The sequence below is a fragment of the Petaurus breviceps genome, unplaced genomic scaffold (assembly GCF_028583685.1).
Source record: "Petaurus breviceps papuanus isolate PSGF00001 unplaced genomic scaffold, PetGlider_PUasm1.0 90625, whole genome shotgun sequence".
In the NCBI taxonomy this organism is placed as follows: domain Eukaryota; kingdom Metazoa; phylum Chordata; class Mammalia; order Diprotodontia; family Petauridae; genus Petaurus; species Petaurus breviceps.
This window is the reverse complement of record NW_027187289.1, coordinates 1360411-1386391: the sequence shown is the minus strand read 5'-3', so window position 1 is coordinate 1386391 and position 25981 is coordinate 1360411. Positions and strand designations below refer to the sequence as shown.

At 38.1% G+C, this 25981-nt stretch overlaps 1 long non-coding RNA gene across 2 annotated transcripts in view; it reads right to left on the bottom strand.

Moving 5' to 3' along the window:
* Positions 1 to 1070: 1070 nt before the first annotated feature.
* The window catches only part of LOC138142990 (uncharacterized), a 29472-nt gene continuing 4561 nt past the window's right edge, over positions 1071 to 25981 (bottom strand). The window contains exons 2-3 of one of the 2 annotated variants that reach the window (XR_011163576.1): positions 22216 to 22554; positions 1071 to 1201 (exon numbers count right to left, since the gene is read on the bottom strand). This is a non-coding gene — a long non-coding RNA (uncharacterized lncRNA). Of the gene's footprint in view, positions 1202 to 9079; positions 9641 to 22215; positions 22555 to 25981 lie in introns of those variants that run through there. The other variant, XR_011163577.1, reaches the window with a different exon arrangement.

Genomic DNA, 25981 nt, shown 5'->3' with positions numbered 1-25981 from the left:
TTAATTATCATGAATTTTATCTTCAATTTTGCTTTTTAGACTTTTAAAAAAATGTCTGACAGGTGACAGCTTTAGAGAGCAATCAGATGCAAGCCAACTATTTTCAGCCGACAGAATGTTTTCCAAAAGCACCATTTCTTGTAAAGGTCAGACAGGGGCACTTATTACATATAATCTTATGATAATGGAGAATAAAAGGAAAATACAACATTTCTCTCTCTATCCAAGTTCATAACATTTATCAAAATAATCCTTTCATAAGCCATCACTGGCATGTTTCTGAAGGACAGATAAGATAAGGTGAAACAATAATGATAACTTACAAGTGGGTAGCACTTTATTCCTTTCCAATGTATTATTTTATTAAATCTTCATAACAGCACTGTGGGGTTTACAGGACAAGTATGATTGTTTTCATTTTAATTTAAGCCTAGGGCTGATAAAACTTGCCAAAGTCCCCAAAGACATTTTGTAATGGAAAAGTCACTGAAAAAAAATCCAAGTCTTCTAATTCCCAGTCCACTGATCTTTTCATATTGCCTCTAGATATTCAATCAATCAATCAACAAACATTTATTAAGTAGTTACTGTGTTCCAGGCCTTGTGCTGGGCACTGAAGATTCAAAGACATGAATTTAAACATGAAATAATGATTGTTAATAAGTCTATTCAAATGTAAAAAAAAATGATATATAAAAATATGTTAGGAAAAGGGAGAAAGTATTTCAAAGTAGCAGATCCTACAATTCATCCGTGCCCCAATTCAGCTAATAAATATTTACTCAGTGCCTAGTGGTTGAAAAGCACTGGTAAGTGGTACAGATTCAAAGATAAAAACCAACAGAGTGCTTGAAAGCATTGTCTATTTTTAAACTTTAACTTCCTGCTCAAGAGAGACAAGGTCTTTATCTTGGATATCTATCTGACTTAGGGTTAGAAATCCCTTATGCCTCTCATTCAATTTCCAATGACTAAACTATATTCATTCAGAATACCTTTTAAAAAACATTTTTTGGGGGATGAGGGAATTGGGGTTAAATGACTTACCCAGGGTCACACAGCTGGTATCAAGTATCTGAGGCCAATTTTGAACTCAGGTCCTCCTGATTCTAGGTCCTTTCAGCACATCACCAAGTGCGAACAAGAATTCCCTTTGCAATGTACTGGCCGAGTGATTGCTCAGTCTGATCTTAAAGCTTTCCTGTGAAAAAGAACCATTTTCACTGTGGGAATGATTAGCCTTACTCTGGGTCAAAATCTATGTATGCAACTTCTACCCATTGTTCCTAATTCTACTTTCTCAGGCAAGCAGAACAAGTTTGATCCCTTCACAGCCTTTCAGATGTCTAAAGACAGCTATCATATCCTTCAAAGTTTTCTATTCTCCAGGCTTAACATCTTCAGTTTCTTCGACTGATTCTTTTTGAGTCTCTCTATCTCTCTCCCAGGCTAGAATTTCAAGGACGATTCATGGGCTTGATTCCACTGCTGATTAACATGGGAGCTTTGACTTGCTCTGTTTCTGACCCGGGCTCTTTCACCCTCCTTTAAACAGTTTGATATACCCCTCTTCCTCTCCAGGAACTCACCATACTAATGCTAGACTGAGCGGCAACAACTGATTGGCTTACGTCACTCCAGGTCAGAACTCCTGAGTTCAAGAGATCTGTCAGCCTCAGTAACCCCCATAACTGAGATTACAGGGGTGTGCTACCATTCCTGGTTTAACCGATTCATTTATAGCATGAATTCCAGGTCCTTCTCTGGTTGCTCATAAACTAATCAATTTCCTTCTTGGGATGTGGTGCCTAGACCTGAATGTGGTTGAACCAAAGCAGAGCAATGTGGGATTTTCCCCTCCCTATTTCTCAACTAGTCTGCTTCTCATTACACCCTAAAATTACATGAACTTGGCTACCGCTGCCTCATCTTAAGAAACTTGCTATCCACTAAGACATCCAGATATTTTTTAATGAATTACTGCTATCTCACTACATCCCTCCAATCTTTTATCTGTGAAGTAGATTTTGGGAATCCAAGTGTAAGATTTCCCATTTATCCCTATGAAATTTTATCTTAACTTAATTTTGTGGGGTAAAAAAATTATGTCCTGACGTCATGTCTGGAGAAAGATTATTGGCTTCTAATCATAAAGAATTGTTGCCTTTGAGAAAGCTCTTCCTAAAACACAGAAAGGATCTCTTGAAAAGATAAGAATTGCTTTTCCTTCACACCTAGTTAATTAACAATCTAAGTGAGATAGAAGAGTGGGTGACCAGGAAGTACTTGTGCTCCACTGTGTTAAAGATACAGTCATGCTTTCCATGTTGTTGACAAGTCGAAGGACCCTGATAACAAGAGGAAAGAAGATAATTTTCTGGAAAGCAAGAATACCACTTGGCAGGCAGAAGGCTGCACTTCCTATTTTCATGACACAAAACTATAATAAAACATTAAGTGCCTGCTAGCTCCATGGCAATGTACTAGATCATAGAATCATTCTGTCATCATAGAAGGGACTTCATAGGCCGTTTATCCAACCCCTTCATTTTACAGGTGAGGAAACTGAGGCCAGGGAGGTTAAGGGACTTGCCAGGTTAACTAGTCAGCACAAAGTGAAAGAGACAATATTTTTACCTAGCTTCTTTGATTCCAAATTCAATGCTTTTTCCATTATATTACTCTGCCTCCTAATCTTTTCATCACAGCCCTGCTCCCTAAGCTCAGGCACTGAAAAGTACTGGTGAGAAACACAGCCTCTCAGGGTCACAAATACAACTCTCCTGATATCATGCACCAATGGAAGGTATATGAAAGGTCCCGCATTAGGGGCATGCTCAAGATCTCATGGGTCCCCACTGCTTCACTATGCCTGCAAACCTCCTTTGGTTTCTCTTTAAATCTGTCTTCAAATTCAGATACCCTACAATCCACAGGGGGGAAGAAGCTGCATGTTCCCTCAAGCATACACATATGCAACCTTCCCTCTGTCTGCTTCACTTAATGATGCTGACTGTAGCCACCCAGGGGAATATGTAGAGGAAATAAGACAGCTTTTCAGCAGCCATCCTCAGTAGCCATAGCTCTGTCAAAGCATCTTCCAAGAGTAGAATCCTGGATGTTGTGCACAGCAGGAATTCTCTTCTGCCTCTGTACCCAGATGTATTTATTTCTCCCTACTCTGCTGACATAAGTCCCAATATCTGTATCTACAGCTCCATCTACTGTACAGCACATCATAATAACTGATAATCAGAATGACAGCCTTGAGTCATTAACAAAAGCTTATATCATGTTCAGTGTAGTCTAACAGGAGAAGACAATCTATATATGGTCTGTTAGAAATATTTCTATTACAAACCAGCTAAAATGGGGAGGTTCTGAAATTCAGCCATCAGGGAATCCACCATTCCTGAAGAAATATGGAATCTTGGAGTCAGTTAGAAGGGATTGTAAAGCTTTTCCCTTACTTAGTAGAGCTGGAAGTGCAGTGAAAGCAGCACTTGATTTTTCATCAGAGGACCTGAGTTTGAATTCTAACTTTGCAACTTACCACCTGTGGCATCTTGGGCAAATCGCAACCTCTCTGAGCCTCAATTTCCTCATCTGTAAAATGAGTATAATAATACCTATAGTATTTACCTCACAGAATTTTTATGGGGATCAAATGCAGTCATGTATACAAAGTGTTTTACAAACCTTAAAATGGTATATTACTGTTAACTTTTGTTATTATTACTATCATCATTTTACTTAACCACTCAGGGCCTCAATTTTCTCATTTGTAAAAGTGAGAAGGGTGAGCTAGATGAACTCTATGCACCTTCTAGCTCTAAATCCTATCATCTTGTAGCACTCCTACTAGGGCTATTCTCATAACTAGGCATTCAAACTCACAGCTTGGGGTTTCCACAGTATATTTAATAGCTAACACTCTGACGATTCTAAGGGTAGTTAACTCTGAGGGTCTGTACTTCTGGTACCATAGCTCCTGAGTTCCCACTTCTGTGCTCCTCATTGTAGCAGCAAGAACCCTAGCATACCGAGGACGGCTGCTAGTACAGGTTCTTTGATCTAATTTTTTAAAGGAAAGCAACTCAAAATAGGGGTTGACAATCTTACCTTAATCAAACATCTATCACTTACCTAGTTCAGGGGGAAAAGTCAGCACCCTGAACTTCAGAGAAAATACAAACAGAAGTTACAAGCAGACAAAAAGTACAGACAGAGAAACAGATAAACAGACAGGGCTTCCAGCTGTCTGACCATTGCATCCATACCTAGTTAGTTACCAGAGAAGGAAGCAGCAACATCTGGGTTTTCAAAGCCAGGAGGCTCAATGGCTGCCCAGAGTCTCATCTGGCCAAATCACACAACTCTTCCCAAAGTGAGCCCCAAAGCAAAACCTCACATCAGGGTATATATAGTCTTTTCCAGGGTCAGAGAACATCACAACCCTCATGACCCACTGCCCAATCACAAAGTAACAAGGAGTGGGCATTCCTGAAAAACAAATCTCCCGCCACAGGCTCCATGTGACCACATGCAGCCTATTAGGGGGCAGAGTATATTTTCAAATGAGGAAAGGTCCTCAAATTCACATAAGACTATCAAGGGGCATAAAATTCCCGTACCATTACACCCATTAACAATCAGACGATTGATTCCATTAGCCAATAGAAAAGGGATTTACTGAGAAAATATATCAAAGTCATTAGTATAAAGCATTCCCTCAAACATGGGATACATTCTCCATTTACATACATAAGTTCCTGGGAAGAGTAGAGACAAACTTGGAAAATTAAAAATAAGGAGGCATATGCAGGGCAGAAGGGTACCTTATGTCTCCTGGCACTGGGAATCATTTTCTCCTTTTATGGATTCTTAACTAAGTTCCTATCACATATAGCTTTCTGATGGGCTCTTAAGGCCCATGCCTCTTTTCAATCCACTGGAGACATTTCTTGATGTGTCCTGAGGGATCTCACTCCCTGAAGCTATCTTCCCTCTGATAACTATGGTTCTGTCTACATATTTCCTTGGTATATTTCTGTCCCCAGTTCAGATACAGCTATCAGCCATGGCTGCTCCAATGGATCAAGCTGCCATTTAGCTCTGAGAAGAGAGCTCTGAAAGGACCTCTGGTCCTCCCCAAATCATGGTGTTGTCTAGGCACTCCCATCTCAGCATATTTATTCAACTAAGATCAGAAAAGAACAAATACAAAAGAGAAGTGGCCCTCACCTGGGAAAAGGCTTACCTGAAGACCATGTGCTCAAGGTTACCATTTGGCCAGGTGGGAGCCTAGGCAGTCACCCTTTCCCTCACCTGGCTCTTGTGAAGAAATTCAAAAGAGTCCTTCCACTTGAAAGCCATGACGGAGGGAAGGAAGGAGAAAGTAATGGCAGGGGCAGGGGACGAGAGAGACAGAGAGAAATTAGTGGGCCACTCTTTCTGAATTCTGTCTCAGCAAACACTGGGTCATCAGGTCTTCCAATTCTGTAGCTAATTAGAGAACTCTCCATTATTATATGGTATAAACCACTGAGTTATCATGACCAGAAATAAACTCATCCCGAGCTTCCATGTCATCAATCAGACTAGAACAAGTAGGGAATATCCATATGTTCAAAGGACTAGTTCCCCATTGGACAGTCCACCATAATTATAGCCAATAAAGGAATTCCCCCATATCACTTCTGATAAGTGGTCTTTTGAATTTTCTTTCAAATAGAACTGAACAGTTCTATGGTCAAGTTCCCAAATCCAGTAAAATGAAATTTATTTGAAGTGCATTTAAAAAGGAAAATGCTTAGAATAAATTAGCTTTGCAAATATACAATGGGAGAAGGCTCCTGTTGACTTAGTGCTGTCCTTGATGATATTAGGAGATGCAATGTTCAGAACATAGGAAATAATAGTAACACTATGCTCCTGTCCTGGTCAGCCCATAGCAACAGTGTTCTGTTCTATTCTTTGTGCCACATTTTGGAAAGGACATTGACAAGATGAAAAGCATTCATAGGATAGTTGGGAGATTCAAGACCATGCTATGTATGGATTGGTTAAAGGGACCAAATACATCTCTAGCCTTACAGAAGAAAATCACTTGGGAGGAGGCAAGGAAATGATAGCTGTCTTCAAGTACTTGTGTGGTCTGACCATCTTACTGTGTTCAGGTAGAGTGTCAAATTTTATGAAAGACATTAATAAGCTGTAGAATGTTCAGCAAAAGACAATCAAGATGGTGAAAGCTGTTGATTTCATATCATGTGAGGATCAGTTGAAGAAAATGAGGAAATTTATCCTGGAGAAGAGAAGGCTTGGTAGAAGGAATGGAGAGCAACATGATAACTGTCTTCTTCTCACCTCCAGTCTCTGCTACCCCTAAAGCATTCTCTGCCCAGCTGCCAAACTGATATTCCCAATATACAGATATGATCAAGTCACCCTCCCCTTCAAAAAATTTCAGTGGTATATCACCAATGCAATACCCATAGCACCTGCTATGAATGTGCAGATGTATTTCCAGGGCTGAATTGCAAAATATAACAAACTCTCTTCCTCAAAGACGAAATCAAGATATTTATTCAGATAGCAGAAAGCCAATTCTATCATGGTAAAAAAGAAGTTTATACACATCACCAAACCAGGGAGTGCTGCCATCCCCAAACCTTCCCTCCATTAGGCCTCCCCACAAACAAGCTCCCCTAGGCAAATTCCTCCTTCTTTCACTTGCTCTACATCAGGTCTTTCCCAGCTCTCCCTCACTCTCTTTTTCTGCTTCACCCATTTGGCAAGCTTCTCCCACCAAGGACTCCACAGTGACTCAATTTGTGGAAAGGGCCAGAGCTCAAAGCAAGTCCCATGGGCCTATTAAGGGGTAGGAAGATCTTCAAATTCCCTTAACATTACAAGTGGGCTTCCCATTGCCTCCAAGATGGTCATAAATTCCTCAGAAGGAATTTTAAAACTTTCCAAAGTATGACTCTCATGTACCTTTCCTGTTTTCTTTCCTATTCCTACCCTTCCCATACTCTCTGTGTCATTCAAACTGACCTACTATGTGTTCTCTTCTGTCTGTGTGCCTTTGCATAAAAGGTTCCTTTTGTCTCAAATTCATTCTCTCCTTACTTCTGCTCTATAGAATTTCTTTAGCCCAGACTCCACCTCTTGCATATAACCTTTCTTCATCCCCTCATTATTAGCATCCTTGAAATAACTGTTATAATCAACTTAAGGTCAAGGGCTATTTTTTTTTCTCTCTAACCTCAGCACCTAGCATGGTTCCTGGCCCATAAATATTTGTTGAATTTAATTGTATGACTGTCACAGGCAAGAGTGATTAAGCTTGTTCTGCGAGGTAAACAGAGCACAGGACATCTGTTCAAATTCTACCCCATACATTTATTAGTAGTGAGATTCTGGGCAAGTCACTTAAACTCTCTGAAACTTATTTTCCTCATGTGCAAACTGAGAATAATAACTACCTATCTGAGAGAATTGTTGTGAAAGTCTCATAAGATACTATATGTAAAACTCTTTGTAGAACAATAAAATGTTGCATAAATATGAACTAGTGCTATAAGAAATGGTGAACTCATTGATTATAGAAAATCATGGATAGATTTGTACAAAATAATGAAGGGCAAAATGAGCAGAACCAAGAGAACATTGTATATAGTAAGAACTATATATTGTTTTATTTTTTATATTTTGTTGTTTTATTTATTATTTGAGTGACTAAGTTATTTTGGCCATTATAAACACCCAAATTAACTACAAAGGTTCCATGAAGGAAGAATGCTATCCAGAAAAAGAAGTGATATATAAAGTATGCATAGAATTATTTTATTTATGTATGCATGTGTGTGTGTATACACACATACCTATTTTGTCTAATGGTAGCCATCTCGAGGTGGGTAGCAGAAAAAAAAGGAAAAATAAAGTTACATGATAATTTTTATTATATATTTAAAAGGAATAGCAAGTTTTATATAATAGATTTGCAGTTTTATGTGCAATCATTTTTTTAATTCTACTATGTTATTGAAATACTTGTGTTATTTCATAAATTAAACTTAAAAATCTGAACTATTATCATTCTTCCTGAACCCAGAGGGGAGAACCAGGAGCAATGATCAGAGGTGGCAAAGAGTTATAAATTTAGGCTCGATGTCCAAAATTGTTCCTAACCATTAGAGCTATCCATGAGAGTAAAAAGGCTGTCTTTGGAGGTAGTAGGGTCCTGCTCATTGAAGGTCCTAAAAGTTGGATAGACAACTACTTGTGGAAGTTGTGGGGTGAGAAATCTTTATTTAGGTATGAATCAGACTAGATGAACTCTACAATCCATTCAAATTTGAGATTCTGTGAGGGGATACTCCCTCTGCCTGGAACTCTTCAAAAAGAAACTGGATGGCCATTTGGAGGGTATATTAGAGAGGGGGATTCTTGGCCAGATACAAGTTGGATTTGATGGTTTCTGATGCATCTGACATCTCTGAAGATTCTGAGGCTCTGTGCCTTAAAGATATATGAGGAGAGTTCTCTTTAAACTTTAAAGAACCATATAAATACTTTAATACTTTGATATAAACATTCCCTCCATTGATGCACATCACAACCCGTCCATGCCTTTTTATCCTCTGAATCTTGTCCAGATCTGTCCATAAATCCTTACTGGGTGGAGGGGAGAGGGAAGGTTTACACAGTGTCCTAAGAGTCTTTCCCAATGTTTCTTAGGATGATGTGCTTATTTCTTGCTCTCGTTATATTGTTGGCTGAACTTTTTGTAATATATCTCCTTAATTTTATATTTTGTGCTTCTCATTTTGTGCTATTTATCATTGATTACATGCTGCAGTCTAATTACACCCATGATCCATATATCCATTGCCATCTGAGTGATCAGCAATTTTGATTTCTTGGAGATTGTGATATTTCATTATTTAGAGCCACATAATATCATTAAAAGAGTATCAGTGTTTAAAAAAAAAGATTGATTGTATCAGGGAGAAACTTGGTACTTATCTTCATTTTTTTTTTTTAAGCAATTGGGGTTAAGTAACTTGCTCAAGGTTACACGGCCAGTTATTATTTCTGGGTGTGGTGCTGAGTATCTGAGCCTGGATTTGATCCAGGTCATCCCGACACTGGAGCCGATGCTCTTACTCGCTGAGCCACCTGGCCGCCCCTAAGCAATTGGGGTTAAGTAACTTGCTCAAGGTTACATGGCCAGGTGTTTCTGTTATCTTCATTTTTTAATCTTAGCAGGTTTGCAGGTCACAAGGCCATTGATTTATGGATTTAGAACTGAAAAGGACTAACAGGTCATTGAGTTTAAGCCTCTCATTTTACAGATAAAGACAATGAAGCCTGGTTAAGAGACTTGTCCAGGGTTTACACAGTTGTTAAGTATTTTAAGGTGGGAAATGGACCTATCTCTTTCTGCTTCCAAGTCTCGTCTTTTATCTTCTACACCATGAATTGTAGAGGAACTTGACAGGCAATCTGGTTCATTCTTTACCATCCAATTTCCCAAAGCTGAAACCAATTCTCTTCCTCATTTAGACTGATATGCATTTGGTTAATTCAGACTATGACATATTATTAGGTAAATAGCCCCAGGTTAATAACTCTGTGGTCAGAATAGAGAAGTGAGAAGAGAAGAAAAGAAAAAAAAGATAATATATTATTAGGTAGATATGGTTCATCAGTTTATTTATCTTGGATAACTTTATGAGCTGTCAATCTAACTGTAATATCATGGTTTGGATGATAGATATCCACTTGGTTTTTCCTAAATAGATAGACCAAATTATTTTCACACAATTATAGAATCTCACTTAGGACAAACTTGAAACTTTATGGAATTAACTATCATCGGCACAATGCTATCTAAATAGGAGTAAATAGATACAAATATAATTATAATAATTATAATGCTATATGCATAAGCATTCATAGAAAATGGACTAAATGTACTGGGATAACCCTGGGGTCACATTTTCGTTGGTCTTTCCCCTTTCACTCAGATACACCCACTCAAATACTCTATGGATGCCTATAGCTATAAAAATATGGGCTATTACATGAGATTCAGAAGTCAATGACTATAGTAATCTGTTGTTTGATAAACCCCAAGACCCTGGTTTTGGGGATAAGAACTCACTATTTGACAAAAACTGCTGGGAAAACTGGAATATAGTATGGCAGAAACTGGGCATAGACCATTATCTAACACCATATACCAAAATCAAGTCTAAATGGGTGCATGATCTAGGTATAAAGGTTGATACTGTAAGCAGTCTCGTAAAACAAGGAATAGTTTACCTGTCAGACTTGTGGAGAGGGAAAGACTTTATGACTAAACAAGAATTAGAGAACATTATAAAATATAAAATGGATAATTTTGACTACATGAAATTGAAAAGTTTCTGTACAAACAAAGCCAATGTAACCAAGATTAAGAGGGAGGTGGGAAATTGGGAAAGAATCTTTACAACCTATGTCTCTGACAAAGGCCTCATTTCTAAAATATACAGAGAACTGAGTCCAATTTATAAGAATACAAGTCATTCCCCAATTGATAAATGGTCAAAGGACATGAACAGACAATTTTCAGAGAAAGAAATTAAAGATATCTATAAGCACATGAAGAAATGCTCTAAATCAATATTGATTAGAGAAATGCAAATCAAAGTAACTCTGAGGTACCACATCTCACCAGTCAGATTGGCTAAGATGACAAAACAGGAAAATGACAAATGCTGTAGAGGATGTGGGCAAATTGGAACACTAATGCATTGCTGGTGGAGTTGTGAACTGATCTAGCCTTTCTGTAGAGCAATCTGGAATTACGCCCAAAGGGCTATAAATACTTTCATATCCTTTGACCCAGCAATACCACTCCTAGGGTTATATCCCAAAGAGATCATAGAAGTGGGAGGAAGATCCATATGTACAAAAATGTTTGTAGCAGCTCTTTTTGTGGTGGCAAAGAATCGGAAATTAAGCGGGTACCCATCAATTGGGGAATGGCTGAACAAGTTGTGGTACATACATGTTATGGAATACTATTGTGCTATAAGAAATGAGGAGCAGACGGTCTTCATATTTACCTGGAGAAGCTTATACAAACTGATGCTGAGTGAGAAGAGTAGAACCAGGAGAAATTTGTACACAATTAAAGACACAATGTATGTGTGATGACCAACTTTGATAGACTGGACTCTTCTCAGCAATGCAGTGATATAAGTCAATCTCAAAAGACTCATGATGGAGGGAAATATGTGAATCCAGAGAAAGAACTAGAAAGAACTGAGTTTATATCCAGGTGGAAGCAAAATACCTGATCTTTTTCCTTCTCTTGTTTGGTTTTATGTCTTCTTTACCATTTTTTATTCCATCTGATACAGTCTGTCTTTATAACCTGACTAATGTATAATGTGAAAGTATTTACAGATCCTATACTTGACTATATGCCGCCATGGTGGGGAGGAGAGGGAGGTGACAAAATGTGAAACTCAAGGAATTGTGGAATTGAATCCTGTAAACTAAAAGGAAACAAACTAATTAATTAAAAAATTTTAAAAAATATGGGCTATTTCTAATTATGCAGATTTACCTCATCTAGACCTGAAAATTTCCCCAAATGGAGTACAGAACTGGATTTTTTCTTGGCTCAAATAGAACATAGAATCATTGAATCAGAATTATAATTAAAGGAGACCTTAGAAATCCTCTCATTTTTAAAATTAAAAAAGATGCCTTTTCATATTAATTTTAAAAATTAGCTAATTTACATTAATTTCCAAATAAATTTCTGCCCCTTCCTCTACCTGGCAGTCCTTTCCTTACAACAAAGATTTTAAAAAGAACCAGAATAAAAACCATTAAGCAAAATCAATCAAAACACCAATGATATCTGACTGTATATGCAGCATTCTGTACCCATCTTCTCTTACATCTTCACTGAAGGGAGAGAAACACATTTTCTCCACTTATCTCAAGGTCCAGATCCAAGTTCAGACTTTATAATAATATAGTACTTAACTGTTTGTTTGTTTGTTTGTTTGTTTTAGGGCAATTGGGGTTAAGTAACTTGCCTAAGATTACACGGCTAGTTTTTTTGTGTGGGTGTTAAGTGTCTGAGGCTGGAACTGAACTCAGATTCTCCTGACTCTGGGGCCAGCACTTTACTCACTGTGCCACCTAGCCACCCGCTTAGTTTTGTTTTTATTGTTCTTGCTATTTTACACTGTAGACTTTGCATATGTTATTTTCCTGATTCTGCTTATTTCATTCTGCATCAGTTCATATAAATCTTCCCATGAATATGAGTTCTTCACATTCATAATTTGTTGTAGTACAGGAATAATCCATTATATATTGTGCCACAGTTCTTATAATGTAGTCATATTTCAATACATGCACATGCCATTCACCAGTGGATGGGCATATACTCCATCTCTGGTTCTTTGCTACCACTAAATGGGGCCATATTTCTTTCAATATTTATTATACCTTTCTTTGTAGATGAGGAAATTGAGGTTGGAAAAAAAGTTATTTGACTTATCCAAGTTTCTGACTTCTTTAGGGGATATGCCTAGCCATGGGGTCTCTGGGTGAAAGGGCATGGGAATTTTAGTCTCTTTTAAAGTATAATTCCAAATTGTTTCCCAAATACCAATCTCCTAATTTTGCAAATGAGGAACACTGAGGCCTAGATGGGTTAAAGACAAGCCCAAAGTCACCTAGCTAATAAGTATCAAAGGCTTTGTCCTCTGCCTCCAAATCAGTGCTTTTCACAAATAGTGCATGGAGGGGCATGAGCTTGACAACCTCTTGAGCTGTTTGTTTCCTTCCAAAACTATGATTCCAAAAAATAAACAACACCTGCAAACCTCTTGGATGAATAGTCAATAAGGAAACTGTTTGCTTATGCATGAATTTCCAAATCATTCCAGGAGCTCAAATAAAGATGCCACATCTAATATTCAAGAACTGCATGAGCATTTTTTTCATGCACAGGGAATCTATAAACCTTTGAATGGGTTAGACAGGTCTCGTCGATACATATTTTGTGCCTGACATAGATTTGATTCAGATAGTAGTTTTAAAAATAAGCATTGTTCGGCTTAATCCAATATGGATTACTAGCAACAGAAAGAAGTATTCGTTCAATTTTTTTTCTTCCTCAACAAAGTACAGTCCCTCCTAAATGAAAATTATTCACACAAAACACAGGAGATGTGACTGAATTGTCTGGAATTTGCAGCACCCATCGTCATCTTGGGTATTAGAAGGCTTGTCACATTTCAGATTTTCTACTGAGACATGTCACAAACAGAAAAGCTGCTTGGAAAAGACCTTCTGCTTTGGAGAAGAATGTGTCCTCTATAGCTGAGTGCTGAAGCCCTGTTATATAGACATGCCTGTTGTTTTTAGATTCAGAGTTGTTAAAATAAGTATAATAGCTAACTTGAACAGGAATTCATGGAAAAGATGGAGGAGAAATAGTTTTATTTCATTGCTGTACAGATAGTGCCCAGGCTATTTGGACCCTGCAATTTTTTTTCTTTCTTTCTTTCTTTTTTTTTTGCTTTTTGAAGGTGGGAAGGTAGGGCAATTGGGGTTAAGTGACTTTTCCAAGGTCACACAGCTAGTTTGATTTAAGTGTCTGAGGCCGGATTTGAACTCAGGCCCTCTTGACTCCAGTGGATGCTGCAATTTCAAATAAGTCAGTCATATCTCCATTTTGTAGATGACGAAACTGAGGTAGAAAAAAGTAATTTGACTTATCCAAGGACACACAGCTAATTAGTTGAAAGAGGCAGGCCTTAAACTCAAGTGTTCTGATATCGTTTTTCCACGTGCTTTTTTTTTTTTTTCAGTCTGAAGAAGCAGGTTGTGATTAAAGGTCTTAAATGATTTCCATCTCTTCCAAAGAAGGGGCCATTTGTTACAATATGCATCCTGTGCCTCATAAACCTACAGCCCTGACTCCATAGGATGCTGATTAGAAGTTGTGACCAAGGGGTGGCTACGTGGTGCAATGAATAGAGCACCAGCTCTGGAGTCAGGAGGACCTGAGTTCAAATCTGGGCTCAGACACTTGACACACTTACTAGCAGTGTGACTTTGGGCAAGTCACTTAACCCCAACTGCCCTCCAAAAAGGAAAAGAAAAAAAAAGTTATGACCAAAGGGTTTAGGAAAAACAAGATAGAAAATAAAATAAGGGAGGAATAAAGAACACAAAAGGAAAAATAAGGAAAAAAGAGAATTTCTATACTTCCAAAGGTATTGGAATCCATTTTTTTTCCCTTCCTTTTCTTCCTATTTCTCTATTCTGACCACAGAGTTATTAACTTGGGTCACTTAGCATTGCATTAGTACTGAATTTTTAAAAAATAGTTTCTTCTATTTGTTTGAAATAAACCATGTTTATTTGAAATTGCAGGATCCACTGGAGTCAAGAGGACCTGAGTTCAAATCTGGCCTCAGACACTTAACTCAAAACTAGCTATATGACTTTGGGCAAGTCACTTAACCCCAATTGCCCTACTTTCCCACCTTCAGAAAGAAAGAGAGAAAGAGAGAAAGAAAGGAAGGAAAGAAGGAAGGAAAGAAGGAAAGAAGGAAGGAAGGAAGGAAGGGAGGAAGGAAGGAAGGAAGAAAGGAAGACTTTGGTTCAAACTATAGCTGTCGTTATTGTTTTTTAAGTGTTCAGTTGTGTCTAACTCTTCATGACTCTGATTTTTTGTTTTTGTTTGGATTTTTGGTAAAGATATTGGGGTGATTTTCCATTTCCTTCTCCTGCTCATTTTACAGATGAGGAAACTGAGGCAAATAGTATCTGAGGCTGCATTTGAATTCAGGTCCTCCTAACTCCAGGACTGACAGTCTATCTACTGTGCCTCCTAGCTGCTTCTCCAGCTGTGGTACTAAATTACTACTATGACAAAATAAGCAAATCATTTGATATTTTTTCTGGGCCTCAGTTTCCACATCTGCAAAATGAGGATAACGATAAATTACTTTGTCACAGAGTTGTTGAAAAGAAAGCATTTTTATTAACCTCAAAGTGCTCTAGAAATAGAAGTCATAGGAATTACTAATGTACATTAAAAATTAATGGTAGATCAGAAGTGTCAAACTCCTGGCCTGTGGGCTGCCCACAAAACTCCCCAGTGTAGCTGAGCCAGATTAAAATATAAATAGGAAATCATTAACAAAATAAATAAAAATACAACACAGATAATATTTATTTGTGCTTTTCTAAGTCAACTTGTGACTCATGGCATCTATTTTTACATCTATTTTAGGATGGCTGTAGATCACTCTATAAATGTTAGGGATTATTTCTGGAAACTATAATAATAGATATATAAATTTCAGCTGTGGTAATGATGATGATGATGATCATATGTAGAAAGTAAGAAAAAACCTCTAAGAAAGTGGTAAATAATTAACTTCACTGAGGAAGCTAGGTGGTGCAGTGAATAGAGCACCAGCCCTGGAGTCAGGAAGACCTGAGTTCAAATCTAGCCTCAGATACTTAACACAAAACTAGCTGTGTGACCTTGGGCAAGTCATTTAATCCCAACTGCCCTACCTTCCCCACTCCAAAAAAAAGCAAAAAAAAAAATTAACTTCATCTCCAAATCAAATATTTCCTGTTGAACAGCATAGGGACAACCACAGATCTCAGGGGCTCCTCTGGCTATCTCTTATTATAGTGACAATGAATCATTAACAATTACTCTTTGAGTCCTGGCCAGCCAGCCAGGTCTGAACCTATCTTCTCACTTCATCTTTTCCACAATAACAATATGAAACACTTTATCAAGAGCTTTGTTCAAATCTAAGTAAACTATACCCACAGCATTCCCCTCATCTACCAGTTTAATAACCCTGTCAAAAAAGGAAAGGAGATTGGTCTGGCATGACCTATTTTTGATGTGGTAATGATGGGTAGGGGATAGGGGAAAGGGAATAAGTCTTTTTTATTGCCTACTCTGTGCTAGGCATTTTACTAAGTGAACTGCCCAAGGCCATACAGCTAGTAAGTGACCAAAATCAAATTTGAACTCAGATCTTCCTGACTACAGGTCTAGTAGTATGTACACTATGCTGCCACCTTGTCACATCTAAATAATGGGTTTTTGTCATCACTACTGCCCTTTCTATATGTTTGCCAACCATCTTCAGATGATTCATGCTCAAATTCTCAGGAATTGAAGTCAAGCTTACCAGCCTATAATTTGTGAACTCTTTCCCTTTTTCTTGAAAACTAAGGCTATAGTTGACCTCCATTTTTGTGGTACCTCTGCTGTTTTCCGTGTTTTTTTCAGATATCACAGACAAACTATTACTCAGTAATCACCTCTGCCTTTCTTTCAGAAACTGAGGAGATGGTTTTTCTGCATGAGGTAATGAATTTATTAAAGGAAGCTAGGTACCTTCTTGTTATTTCCTTGTTTATCTTAGATACCAAATTTCTGTTAATTATTTTTATTTTACACTAAGGGCATTCTCTTTTTCAGATTTTGTATTATTTATATTATTATAATATAATTTGTATTATATCATTATATATAATATTATAAATAATAATTGAAGGGCTATGTCTTCTCTCTGTGATAGATATTATCATCATCCCATCTACCCCAAACAAAGATCCTATCCTTCCTTTGATCCTCCTTTGATCTCTTATATAACTTAAAAAAAAGCAAAAACAAAACCTTTTGTTGTCCTTATTTCCCCTTATTAGCATCTGCTCATTTGGGGTTTTAGCATTCCTGACACTATTTTTACAGGATTGTACCTTTGTATCCTTACCTGGCCCTGCTTCTATTTTCTGTAGGTTTCTTTTTAAAATCTAAGATGTTTGTTAAGTTCCCTACACATCATCATCTGTCTTTTTAAACAAACCCCGTGTTCCCTCATTGTTTCCCTTTGTGTCTTCATAATTTCATTCTTGAGTATCTCCCATCCCTGGTGAGCCCATGTTCTCTGAAGCATTATAATTCACGGAATCCTAACCTGTCTTTCCTTTGAAATCTGCTCTCCTAAAATCTAGGGAGTATATCCAACTATACCCAGATTTCTTCTCCTCCTTCAAAAACCCTAGGATGAAGTGATCTGTTCTCCCTCAATTTTCTAAAATTTCTCTTTATTCATTCTTTCACCTTTGGAAGAATAAAGTTATCACAAAGACAAGGGAAAGTGGTATTGACTGCTTTGCTTCATAGAGTTCCAGAATTTCTTTAGATAATTGTTCTCCCATCATTCCTATATCATGTCTCTGTGCCAAGCTTGTGATATTTCCCAAATTCTTCATCTATTTTCTTTTTGCTTCCAAGCCCCATGCGTTTTACTCCCATGACAAAATTGTCCAGATACTATATAGAAGGGTGTGGGATTTGAAGCCAAGGATTTGGGTCAGAATCCCAGATTTACCTAAGTACTGTGTGGCCTTGTAATCATTGCTCCTTGAGGTCTCTATTTCTTCATCTACAAAATGAAGGCATTGATCTATGTTGACTTTAAGATACTATCTAGTTCTCAATCTATGATCCCATGATATACAAAGCCTGAGTAAGGCTAAGTGATTGCCTGATGTCTCTTAGCTGACGACAATGTCACATCGCTGTCACATAGCAGAGAGAGGATTAGAATAGTTCCAAATCCAGTCTCTGCGATGGCTTTGAATAAACTCAAAGACAAGTTTGAGGTTCAACTCTGACAATTAATCTCCATGTAACTAATACTCTGTAGTACTTCATCTCTTCTGGTCCCAGTTTCCTAATCTATAAAATGAGGAGGTTGGACCCCATTAGTTAATATGCTAAAATAATAGCAATAATGAAATCCAGAACAGAGACAATAATTCCACTGTACATGACTCTAGTCAGACCAAATCTAGAATATTATACTGGTTTTGGGCCCCACATTTTAGGAAGTTTTTTGATAAGCTTGTGTAGGTCTTGAGGGAAATGACTAGATTGCTTAATAGATTATAAACTATGTTTAGAATGAATGAAAAAAAATCAGGATGCTCACTCTGTAGAAGAGAAAGAAGACTTAAAGACATGATCACCTTTTTCAAATATCTGAAGGATTATAATGCAGAAGAGGGTCCCAGACTTGTTTTTCTTGGGCCAGAAAACAGACCCAGGGGCCAATGGGTAGAAATGAAACTTCTTAATGATTAGAGTTATGAAAAAGAATACGTTGGCAACTTGGCAGATAATAAGTTCTATGTCACTGAGTTATTCAACTAGTTGAACCACTTTATTTATGTTTTAAGTTGGTTTGACTAGGTGACCACTCAGATCCTTTTCAACTCAAATACTCTATAATTCTATGAGTTTCCTAAGTTTCTTTACAGTTATGTCTACACTATAACTACTTCTCAGAATACCAGAGCAGTATTATACAGTATATTATATTATACAGTGGGTCTAAACTGAATATTGTAATAAGGAATTTTTTGGAGGTGAGATTAAATGACTGGTCCAGGGTCACATAGTGTCTGTGGTAGAATTTGAACTCAGGTTCTCCTGTTTCCAGAGCCCATGCTCTATCCACTGCACCTCCTAACTTGTAATAAGGATAATTAAGCAATCAAGGAGCTCTGGATATCAAGGTCCAAGGGAACTACAAGTGTGAGAAAGGAATCAGTAGAGATAAACATTTGCTTAGGGCCAGTCTTGGCTCTATCTTACTGCAGCTGAAGGAGATAGAGGAATAATCTCAGAACACTGACAGAGAAAAAGTTGAGGGGGAGGGAAATGGGGAAACCATCACTATACTCTTGGGTTTACTATTGGAAGGATGTCTGTTTCTATGACTGACTATATGATTTCGAGACACCTGGGTCGAAGAGTCCCCTCCACCCCTAATCAGCCAGACTTTCAATCTAGATAATGCCAAATATACCTCGGACTTAACCTTGCACTGCTCATGCTGTATTGACCAGATACTTTGGTAACACACTGTCTCACAAAGCTTTAAGGATTTTCCAACAGAAATAAATCAAAGGAAGCCAACAGAGGAAAAGAAAACATTCAACAGCTACTCACTGCTGACATTCCTATTCCAAAATTTTCAGGATGGAGCTTTCATAGGACCTATGGATGAGCTTTTCTAGGGGGAAAATCAGTCTTGACTTTTTTCAATAAGACTCCTAAACCAGACAGAGATCTCACTCATACCATAGTGTTTGGAACTTGAGAATTCAAATGTATACCTTCTATCTAAACAAGTCCATTTTCTGAGATTACCTCCCTTAAATCTCAGTGACTTTTTAGAAGACTATTATCCTAGATCAGAGGTTTTTAGCCTTTGTGTGTCTGTGACTTGGATCCTTTGGCAGCCTGGTAAAACCTTTGGACCTCTTCTTAGAATAATGTTTCTTTTTTCAAATAATTGAAAAAAATGTCAAATTTCAGTTAGAGGTTAATAACAATTATACACACACTCATATACATATATATGGTTCCCATGTAAGTCTGTAGTCTCCATGAAATCTATCCATAGATATTTTGGGGGGACCTTAAGTTAAGGACCCCTGTTCTAGATGGATAACTATAATGAACCAGTGCTACACTGAGTACATATGGGCAAGATGGGGTTTTAAAAAGGAGCCTGAAAATTCTTCCCTATCTCATGACTTCTTTGTGGATATACCTGTCCAGGCAATAAAAAGGTTTTGTTTTGTGCAGATAACACCCAGATTTCTTTTAATTTGATAATACAATCTGCTCTAGAACAACAGACCAAGAATGGTAGGGTCTAGTATATAGGAGTTAAACTTGAATAGAAACAATCGCTATGGCCTGCATACTGACTTAGAAAACTACAAATTAACATTACCCATGTTATATTGCATTTTTATGAACTTTGTTAAATATTTCCCTATTACATTTTAATCTGGTTTGGATGGCACAGTGAAGATTTTTGAACTTGACACCACTGGTCTAGGATACATATTCTTTACCTCAGTCCATGAACTTTTCAAAAATAAGTTTATTTTAATATAATTGGTTCCTGTTATTAATTTTTTTTTTTTGCTTTTTGGAGGGGGAAGGATAGGGCAATTGGGGTTGTGACTTGCCTGTTATTAATTTTCACCTCATGCATTTAAAAATATTATTCTAAGAAAAGTCCATAAGTTTCATCAGACTTTGTTGTTATTCAGTTGTGTCAGTCTTTTTGATCCTGTGGACCATACTGTCCAAGGGTTTTCTTGGCAAAGATACTGGGTCAGTTTGCCATTTTCTTCTCCAGTGAATTAAAGCAAACAAAGGTTAAATGAGTTGCCCAGGATAACGCACTAAGAAGTGTCTGAGATTAGGTTTGAAATTAGGTCTTTCTGACTCCAAACCCAGCATTCTGTCTCCTGAGCCCTTCCAGCTGCCTCCTTCACCAGACTGCCAAAGGTCAAACTGTCAACAAACATTTATTGAATGCCTACAAGGTGCCAGGCACCGCGCTAAGAACTGGAGATACAAGGAAAGGTAAAAGACAGTTCTGCTCACAGTCCAATGCAGAGGTAGGGAACCTAAGGCTTCGAGGTCACATGTGGCCCTCCAGGTCCTCAAGTGGGCTCTTTGACAGTTGTGAAGTTTAGATTCAGTCAAAGGGCTTTACATGAGGACCTAGAGAGCCACATGTAATCTTCCCATCCCTGGAATAGGAGAGATGACATGCAAACACCTATGTACAAATAAGTTCTAGTCAGGATAAATTGGCGATCATCAACAGACAGAAGGGAGGAACCAGAATTAAGGTGCATCAGGAAAGGCTTCCCTTAGAAGCTTGAATTTTAGCTGGGATTTGGAGGAAGCCACTGAAGCCAGCCAATAGAAATGAGGAGGGAGAACATTCTCATTACAGGGACAGAGGAAGAAAATGCCTGGAATGTTTGGTTTACGGAATATCAAAGAGGCCTGGGTCACTGCTTCTCTAACACAAAAATGTTCAGAATCCCTGTTCTTGTAGAAAGTGCATGGACTAGAAGTTCCAGAGATGTGTGTTCTAGTTTGGGCTTTGCCACTAATTAGCTTTGGACCTTGGTCAGTTCATACTTCCAACAGTGCCAAGCCACTGATGACCTTGGATTATATCATCATTATTATTCTTTTCTATTTATCTCTCCTGAGTTTCTGATGCTTTCCGTTTTATTTTTAAAGAAAAAAAAAACTGGAGCTTCTCAAGGGCTGGATCCCATTACTGATCGGCATAAGACCTTTCACCTGCTTTGGTTTTCAACCTGGGTCTTGTGCCCTGCTTTAGGCAAGCTGGTGATCCCCCCCGTGAGGACCTCTACCACATTAATGTCAAATTTGATTCAGGCCGCTAGTCAGATATCCCATGGTAGCTAAGAATTCCCCCGTTCGGGGGATCCACTAGCCTCAGCATCCTTGGTAGCTGGGAACATAGGCATGGGTCACGATGCCCAGCATGATTATTCACGCTACCATCTATCTGCTTGTCCTTAGCTATGATGCAATTTAGTGCATTATCCTGGGCAACTCATTTAACCTTTGTTTGCTTTAATTCACTGGAGAAGCAAATGGCAAACTGATCCAGTATCTTTGCTAAGAAAACCCCACAGACAGTATGGTCCACAGGATCACATAGAGTCTGACATGACTCGATGATGGGCTTAGCTATGATGCAACTTATGATGAATAGGGGTCCACCAGCTTTTTCTATTTTATTTTGGGCTTTGCCTTTCCGTTTCCTCATTTGTAAAGAGAGAGGATGAAACTAGATGATCACTAAGGATCTTTTTGGTTAAGTATCCATCACCCACGGTTCCTCATATACAGGAGTTCATCATATACAGGACCCCAGAAAGGTACCCCTGAACTCAACAGAAAGAATAAGATTGTATAGGTAGATCTGGGATGATGATGGATGAATTAAACCAACCAGAAAGGACACATTAGCTCAAAACAAAACATATTTTTTGTAAAACAACATAGTGAAATAACTGAAAAGAAATATTCGTGCCTCTCTCCCACACAGAGAAATACAGGTTACTTACCACAACACCAGCTGGGGGAGGGGAGAGCCACAGAGAACATAGATGACCATAGGGCTGCGTGAGGTGTTCAGGGAGGGCTAGCACCTCTCTCTGTCGTGTGAGGGCTTGCTGAGCCCTCTTCAGAGCCGCTCACCCACCTTTGGTACCCACCTGACACTCAGCTCCCACCTGTAGGTCCAAGAAGCTGTAGCTAGTACAGCTGCCACTCTTTTTGATGCAGTTGTCTCAGCAGACAAGCTAAACCAGTTCATGGCTAACCAACAGACGTCAAAACCACCGGGGAACTAGAGGGATGTCTACCCCAAGCTCGTGAAGACTTCCTCCAGAAGAATGAGAAAAACGTGTTCCGATGGTCACAAAGGCGCCTGAAGCGGGAGCTTCGGAGCACTTAGAGCTCAGTCAGACATCAAAGACGCCAAGGTCATCCACTGCATCCCGGGCCATCGCCAGTCTTCCTGACTTCTGTCTTGCCACTGGACTTAGATGACTCTGGAAGAGAGAGTGAGACAGATGACTGGGTGTAACTGCCTCACTTACAGGCAATTCATGTACAAGTCAAGGCATCAACTGTGATGCTATTGGTCCTTTTTGAAAATGAAGAACAAGGGGAGGCTAGGTAGCACAGTGAATAGAGCACAGGCCCCAGAGTCAGGAGGACCTGAGTTCAAATCCTGCCTCAGACACTTGACACACTTACTAGCTGTGTGACTTTGGGCAAGTCACTTCATCCCAATTACCCTCCAAAAAGAAAAAAAAAATTAAGAACAAACAACATGTGACCAGGGAACACACAGGACTGGAACAACTCCTCTTCAAGCCAAAATTGTTCTCCCCATACCATAAAAGACTTTGTAATTTGGTTATTTTACGTGTCTACCATTCTCCTGACTAGGAGATTCATGCCCATTTGAGGATAGGCCAATATTATTATGCTTGCTCTCAAAAGAGATTACACTATTATCATTCATTTGAGGGTTTTATGTGTTAACATATGTAGAATTATTACTGTTCTTATGCATATTTTGTGAACTTCTCTACTATGCACATATGTTCATGATGAGTTCCTTAATTGTAAGGATTCTTTCTCTCCTTCTTTTTGGTTTCCCCCCCCCCCACTCCCATCTATTTTAGTGCTTGTGAAATTGTTAAATGTAATGGTCTTGTTGAACAGAATATAATAGAAAATTTGCTTTGTTTCTATTAGCTAAGAGCTTTCAATTTGGGACTTCTCTCAACCTACCTGCTCATTTGTAAAATAAGATAAAATGGGACAAAATGATCTCTAAGGGCTCTTTCTAGTTCTAAAACTTATTGATATGATTCCTCTGTTTGGCTCTTAATATCCTTCATGATTTGGCCCCTTCCTACCTCTCCAGTATTCTTACACTTGTTGTTCACACACAACACTCACCAAAGACATAGCACCAACGCCCTGGTATCCAGACTGAAATGCATCTGGTGGGTAGGGTGTGGTGACTTGAGCACCATTAGAACAGCTGCCTACTCTTTTTTTTTTAAAGCAATTGGGGTTAAGTAACTTGCTCAAGGTTACAAGGCCAGTTATTTTTGGGTGTGGTGCTGAGTATCTGAGCCCGGATTTGATCCAGATCATCCCGACACTGGAGCCGGTGCTCTTACTCGCTGAGACACCTGGCTGCCCCTAAAATTCTGTTTGTGATCTTGTTGTGTGTGCTTTCCTTTTTAATGCTTTCTTTTTCTGTCACAAGTAAAGTCAAAGCACGGAACACTATGGCAATAACACTCTTTTTTAAAATTTTATTTTAATTTTATTTTTTAAAGCAATCAGGGTTAAGTAACTTGCTCAAGGTTACACGGCCAGTTATTTCTGGGTGTGGTGCTGAGTATCTGAGCCTGGATTTGATCCAGGTTATCCCGACACTGGAGCCGGTGCTCTTACTCGCTGAGACACCTGGCCGCCCCTTACAGCTGCCTACTCTTAAGGGTCTCTTTCCCTGTGGGTCTACCTCTTTTATCTTCTTGACCAGGAAATCAGTCCATTTGGCCTGAGACCAGGAAGAAGACTGTGATTGCTTCATTGCCTTAAAAAAAAAGAAACAGCTTAACTTATAGGGAGTGTAGAGGGGTTGAGGTGGGGTGGAGGGGGCAAGGATTGTATTTCATAGCATCTTTCATCTTTTTGTTGTTCCCCTTCCAGTTTCATCCTTAAATGTCTGAGGTGACTTTGCAAAAGTCTTTAAAATGATTTTCTACTTTACTGCTCCTTGCTGTTTTTAGAGGCAATATTGTTCATAACTTGCATCATTCTTAAAATTTTAGTTTATATTCTAAACTAGTACTACCTAGGCTGCCATAGGTCTTAGAAAAATAAGTCAAGTACTGATGACTAAGACAGTTTTCAAGATCTTTTAGCCTCCTCATTATATCAATCAGTTAACACGGGTTAAATTTCTAAATCAAATGACTACAATTGTTGTCAATGTCTTTTCCTCTACCCAGTTTTCATCTTTTGGCATCACCAATTTTTTATAGTAGGTCAGATTGGAATTGTCTTAATTGAATGCCATAACTTTTTTTCTAATTTTTTTTCCTAGTTTTTTTAAACTTTTTGGGTTTTTTTTTTTGTATTTTTTTTTATTTTGTATTTTTCTTTGTTTCATAGTTTGCAACAGTCAAATAATTCATTACCAAGTAATCAGCCTATTGGTGATAATCATCTCTATATTTAGCTAGGCTGGTCTTTGGAAAGAAAATACATTATCTTTGTTCTACCAAGTCAGTGATCTATATATAAACTGATTCAGAAATGACTCCCATATCATAATAAGCTATTTTAAATATAATAGAGTTCATTTTTATGTCATTTAGTATTTACCAAGCCTAATGTCTTGTAATTTGTTTTCTCAAAGTATTCATGATGTCTAGGTGTGAGATTTTTATGTAGTCTGCAAGTATTTTCTGCTTATAATACTTATGTACTTATTTCCTTATGATACTCTAAACGCCTATTTTCCAACATATTTTTTTGGATCCTTACCCAGTCTCACTTTTTGCATTGAAGGCACTGAGTATCAAACTATATACTGGTTTAATTTGAATGGTCTTACCAAGTTATTCACAGAATTTCTCTTTTTTTTATCCTGTGCAACAGTAAACTTCAATTATTTTCATAGTTATTTCTTTACAGATACTAAAAAACCCTGCAGTATAACATGACAAGACAGCCCAAGAAATGGTGTTTGTCGTTGCTTCCATACACACCATAAAACCAACTCTGTCAGTATTTTTATTTACTGCTCTAAGGAGAATGTCTGAGCCCTCCTTCCATTGGGTGTGACTTCTTTCTCACTTCTGTTTCTTTTATAGTGAAAATGTCAATATTAATACAATTCAGTTCCCCCATTAATACAGTTTATCTATTTGGTCATGAGACTAGGATCTCACATTTAAAAAAGTAACCTCTAAGTTGATGTTTATAGATGACATAAAACCTAAGAGGTTTTTACCAGTTCTGTAGAATAATGACTACTCTTTGTTTAGTAGGCCAAATGACTTAGAATTTATTAAAACAGCTGGGAAACAAACATAATTTTCAGAGAATGTCTCTATGGTGGATCAAAGTGCTAAAATTTTTAATGAGCATAATTAAAAGAACAGGCAAATATCATAATCAGGAACAGTGTTCCATGGCTAATATCTTCCTGAGCACAGAAAAATGGTGTGTTCACTATAGAAAAATGTAGTTGCTGAACCAAGGGAGAAAACGGGTTTATATGCTCTTTCACTTCAAGTCCAAAGCAGAATAGTTTACCCAAATGGAGGCATTTAAGCGAATCTGGATTTTAAAGCACTTTCTAAAGCAGAAGCAGAGCTATAGAGGATTGAAAACCATTTTGTATTTTTCTTTGTTTCATAGTTTGCAACAGTCAAATAATTC